At 43.4% G+C, this 5874-nt stretch overlaps 1 non-coding gene across 1 annotated transcript; it reads right to left on the minus strand.

Moving 5' to 3' along the window:
* Positions 1-5179: 5179 nt before the first annotated feature.
* Positions 5180-5318, minus strand: LOC119933516. The gene has a single exon (XR_005452558.1). It is a non-coding gene; the product is annotated as a small nucleolar RNA SNORA7 (small nucleolar RNA).
* Positions 5319-5874: the final 556 nt, after the last annotated feature.

Genomic DNA, 5874 nt, shown 5'->3' on the forward strand with positions numbered 1-5874 from the left:
GACCCAAGACTCTGCATTCAGCTCAGCAAGTAATCAACAGAACCACCACAATAGGCAGTGATTGCTGTTGACAACCTCACCTATAACCCTTAAACTTCTCTGATCCCACCAGACGTGGGTGACCACCTCCTTCCCTTCCCCACAGCACCTGTATATATGTATATATGTTTGTACGTATTTATTACCCTATTTATTCATTTATTTATTTTACTGGTACATATCTATTCTATTTATTTTATTTTGTTAATATGTTTGGTTTTGTTCTCTGTCTCCCCCTTCTAGACTGTGAGCCCAGTGGTGGGTAGGGACTGTCTCTATATGTTGCCAACTTGTACTTCCCAAGCACTTAGTACAGTGCTCTGCACACAGTAAGCGCTCAATAAATATGATTGATTGATTGATTGATTCTGGGGACTTGAAGTGTGAGTGAGTGATCACAGCTTTCAGCCCCCAGTCCCGAGTAATCCCAACTTCCATTCCCTGGTTCTGAGTGGCCCCAGCTTACAAAGTCTTTAGTAGTGACCAAGGATTTCAGAGCCACTTCTTGGATGACTGAAGGTTTCAGTCCTGGTCCTGAGTGACCACAGCTTCAGGTTCCTGAGCCTGAGAGACTGCAACTAACAGGTGCTTGTCCTTACCGGACACAGGTTCCAATCCCTGCTCCTGTGTGGCCATACCATCCAGTCCTTGGATCTCAATGACTGGCACTTCCATTTGTGCGATGTCTTGAATACACCCAATTGCTAATTGAAATCCAGTTCCTTACCTATTGTCACCAATTCACGTTAGAGACTAATGGGAAGTCATGTGATTTTGCAGCAGTAAATGGAGATGTACAAGTTGAGAAATTTAATCCACATGCCATTTCTTATATGAGGAAATACAACATCTAGCAGCAATTCCTAGCCCTTGGGGCAAACTTTCCACTTCCATTCTTCATTCCATGGACACAGGTTCTTCAGAACCTTTTGGGGGCCATGTTTCGTTAGAACCATTCAGTAGGTGAAGCTATTAATGAAAGTCATGGTATCAAATGAGAATTATTGCTTTTGTCCAGGTTGTGAATAGACTGCAAAGAACAGCAAGATAATTGCATTAAAATGAATATGTATCTATTTTTCCAATTGCCTTTTCTTATGCTTTTTCTGCCCTCTCCTCTTTCATCACCCATAATCCACTGTCCTATCAACTAGGCAAAAACTAGGGCACTAGAATTAGGCTTGAATATTAATAATAATGATGGCATTTATTAAGCGCTTACACAGTTTATTCCTCTAATGCTATCCTCACTCTCCTTTGATCTCATCTTCTAGACTGTGAGCCCACTGATGGGTAGGGACCGTCTCTGTATGTTGCCAACTTGTACTTCCCAAGCGCTTAGTACAGTGCTCTGCTCACAGTAAGCGCTCAATACATATGATTGAATGAATGAATGAACGTGCAAAGCGCTTAATAAATTCTAATTGGGCATAGAATATTAGCCCAATTAGAATAGTTCTCAGCAAGTTGCATTCTGTAGAGAAGGAGCATGGCCTTGTGGAAAGAGCACAGACATGGGAGTTAGAGACCTGGGTTCTAATCCCGCCTTCTCTACATCTAGACTGCGAGCCTGCTGCTGGGTTGGGACCGTCTCTAAATGTTGCCAACTTGTACTTCCCAAGTGCTTAGTACAATGCTCTGCGCACAGTAAATGCTCAATAAATACGATTGAATGAATGAATGTCTGCTGCTGTGGCCTGGGGCAAGTCTTTATACCTCAGTTACCTCATCTGTGAAATGGGTCTGGGACTGTGAGCCCCATGTGGGACCTGAACTGTGTCCAACCTGATTAGCTTCTATCTTCCCCAATTTTGGGAGCTAATCAATCAACCTTATTATAGAACACTTACAGTGTGCAGAGCACTGCATTAAGCTCTTGGGAGAGTACAATGCAATCGAGTTGGGAGACGCAGTCCCTGCCCGCAACGAGCTTGCAGTCTAGATGGGGAGAGAGACATTGATATAAATAAATTACAGGTAAAATACATAAATGCAGTAGAACAGAGGGTAGGGTGAATTCCAAATATCCAAAGGGCTCTGCTCCAAGGGCATAGATGATGCAGAAGGTAGAGGGGGTTGGGGAAAGAGTCCTTAATCAAGGAAGGCCCCTTGGAGGAGATGCGACCTTAATAAGGCTTTGAAGGAGAGGAGAGTGGTAGAGAGCGTATTCTGTGGTCCGTCTTCACGACATTGTTAAAAGCGACCCTCTCCTCTCTATACAAGCCGCTACTGTGCTGATCCAAGCACTTATCTTTTCCTGACTTTACTGTATGTTCCTCCTGTCTGACTTCCATGTTTCCTGTCTCTCCCCACTCCAGTCTATACGTCACAATGCTGCACCGATCACGAGGAGCAGCCTGGTTTAGTGGAAAGAGCTGGGCTTGGAAGTCAGAGGTCATGCATTCACTTGTCAGCTGTGTGACCTTTTGGGCAGGTCACTTAACTTCTCTGTGCCTCAGTGACCTCATCTGTAAAATGGGGATTAAGATTATGAGCCCCAGATGGGACAACCTGATTACCTTGTATCTACCCCAGTGCTTCATTCATTCATTCCTTCATAGAGAAGCAGCATGGCTCACTGGAAAGAGACCGGGCTTTGGAGTCAGAGGTCATGTGTTCAAATCCCAGCTCTGCCAATTGCCAGCTGTGTGACTTTGGGCAAGTCACTTAACTTCTCTGTGCCTCAGTTCCCTCATCTGTAAAATGGGGATTAAGACTGTGAGCCTCACGTGGGACAACCTGATCACCTTGTATCCCACCAGTGCTTAGAACAGTGCTTTGCACATAGTAAGCACAAATACCATCATTATTATTATTATTGAGCGCTTACTGTGTGCAGAGCACTGTACTAAGCACTTGGGAAGTACAAGTTAGCAACATATAGATACGGTCCCTACCCAACAATTCATTCATTCAATCGTATTTATTGAGCATATACTGTGTGCAGAGCACTGTACTAAGCGCTTGGGAAGTACAAGTTGGCAACATATAGAGACGGTCCCTACGCAACAATGGGCTCACAGTCTAGAAGGGAGAGACAGACAACAGAACAAAATATGTAGACAGGTGTCAATACCATCAAAATAAATAGAATTATAACTATAATGCTTAGCACATAGTAAGTGCTTAACAAATGCCATTATTATTATTATCATTTTTCTAAAAAAAAAAATTCAGCCCATGTCGCCACACTACCATCTGCTTTCACTTCATAGATTGGGAGGACTTGATTTTAGGCCCTAAAGAAGCCCAAGAGATCTGAAAACGGTGGCCCTCAAGCCATAATAATTAGCCACTCCTATAACTGGAAGAGTATTTCCTTCAAGAAGGCTTCCTTGACTAAGCTCTCCTTTCCTCTTCTCCCACTCCCTGCTGTATCACCCTGACTTGCTCCCTTTATTCATCTCCCCCACTGCAGTCCCACAGCACTTATTCATGTATCTAATTTTCTCATTTTTATTAACGTCTATCTCCCCCTCTAGACTGTAAGCTCATTGTGAGCAAGGAATGTGTCTGTTTATTATTATGTTGCTCGTAGTACAGTGCTCTTTGCAGTAAACACTTAGTAAATATGATTGACTGATTGACTAATGATTATCAGAGCGAAAGATGCTTCGTGCCAGCTACCTGCACAGGGAAAATTCAGGTTTATCTAGCTGCCAAACCTCAGCTTATGATTTCTGAATTATTTCTTGGCAGAAACGTGATAATCTATTGTATCGAGCCAAGGACGTAATGGGACAAGGTTAGCTTGGGTTGGCGTCAATCTCAGAGATAGTGGCAGAAGTGGATCCCCTGCCCTGCTTTCTCTAACTGTGAACTCACAAACATGCGCAGGCTGTGGAAGTAGTAGTAATATTTGTCACTGGTATGGCTGAAAACGCCATTCTCTTCCTCACTGAATGCATGTCTAGACATTTCCCTGCTACCCTAAAGTATTTGCCACTGGCAGTTGTTTTTTGCTGTTTATGAGACCATCTTTTGCCCGCCCATTCTCCCTGAAACCTCTTCTCAAGGATGACATTCCTTGTCCTGACCATTACATGCAAGACAGGTCTGTCAGTCCCAGCAGTCTGCTTTTATATCACATTTTCTGATGCTCTGTTTTCACTGCATCTCTATAATTTTTATTTTTCTCTCCCTGCTTGTACCTGCAGTCTTTCAGCCCACTGTACATCAGCTGTTAATGTGTCCGTTTATTGTTGTATTGTACTCTCCCAAGAGCTTAGAACAGTGCTCTGCACACAGTAAGCGCTCAATAAATATGACTGAATTAATGAATGATTCATTCTTAGAGAAGCAGCAAGGCCTAGTGGGAAGCATGCTATCCTGAGAGTCAGAGGACCTGGGTTCTAATAATTTTGTGTATATATGTACATATTTATTATTATAATTCTATTTATTTTATTAATAATATGTATATATCTTTAATTCTATTTATAATGATGCTACTGATGCCTGTTTACTTGTTTTGCTGTTTGTCTCCACCCTTCAAGACTGGGAACCTCTTGTGAGCAGGGATTGTCTTCTCAAGCATTTAGTACAGTGTTCTGCACTCAATAACTTGCAGCGTGGCTCAGTGGAAAGAGAACGGGCTTGAGAGTCAGAGGTCATGTGTTCAAATTCCGGCTCCACCAACTGTCAGCTTTGTGACCGTGGGTAAGTCATTTCACTTCTCTGTGCCTCAGTTCCCTCATCTGTAAAATGGGGATTAAGACTGTGAGCCCCCCGTGGGACAACCTCATCACCTTGTTACCTCCCCAGTGCTTAGAACAGTGCTTTGCACATAGTAAGCGCTTAATAAATGCCATTTAATAAATAAATAAATAAATACAATTGATTGAATGAATGAATAATACTTGCCCCTGGATTTACTCCCTTTATTCACACCTCTCTCAGCCTCAGAACACTTATGTCTTGTTTTGCACCATTGAGCCATTTCCAACCCATAGCGACACCACGGACACATCTCTCTCAGAACGCCTGCTCTCCATCTGCAATCGTTCTGGTAGTGGATCCATATAATATTTTTGGCAAAAATGCAGATGTGGTTTACCACTGCCACCTTCCATGCAATGAACTCGAATCTCTGCCCTGGACTCTCTCCCATGTCGCTGCTGCCCGGCACGGGTGAGTTTTGACTTGTAGCCGATTGCCTTCCACTCGCTAGCCACTGGCCAAGCTAGGAATGGAATGGGTAGGCCTCTACTTGACTCTCCCTCCCATAGCCGAGACTGGTAGAGTACTGGAAACTCTGCAGGGTGCGACCCTGAGAGGGGACCTATGTACGTATCTTTAATTTATAGTAGTAATAATAATGATGGTATTTCTTAAGTGCTTGCTATATGTCAGATACCGTACTAAGTGCTGGATACAAGCAAATAGAGCTGGAATCGCTCCCTGTCCCATGTGGGGCTCACGGTCTCAATCCCCATTTCACAGATGAGGTAACTGAAGCACAGAGAAGTGAAGCTACTTGCCCAATGTCAGATCATCATCATCATCATCAATCGTATTTATTGAGCGCTTACTGTGTGCAGAGCACTGTACTAAGCGCTTGGGAAGTACAAATTGGCAACATATAGAGACAGTCCCTACCCAACAGTGGGCTCACAGTCTAAAAGGTGGGCTCACAGTCTATAGGTACAAACATATATACACATATACAGTCATTATCATCATCATCATCAATCGTATTTATTGAGCGCTTACCGTGTGCAGAGCACTGTACTAAGCGCTTGGGAAGTACAAGTTGGCAACATATAGAGACAGTCCCTATCCAACAGTGGGCTCACAGTCTAAAAGCAGACAAGTGGCAGAGCCGGGATTAGAATT

The sequence above is a fragment of the Tachyglossus aculeatus genome, chromosome 1 (assembly GCF_015852505.1).
Source record: "Tachyglossus aculeatus isolate mTacAcu1 chromosome 1, mTacAcu1.pri, whole genome shotgun sequence".
NCBI lineage: Eukaryota > Metazoa > Chordata > Mammalia > Monotremata > Tachyglossidae > Tachyglossus > Tachyglossus aculeatus.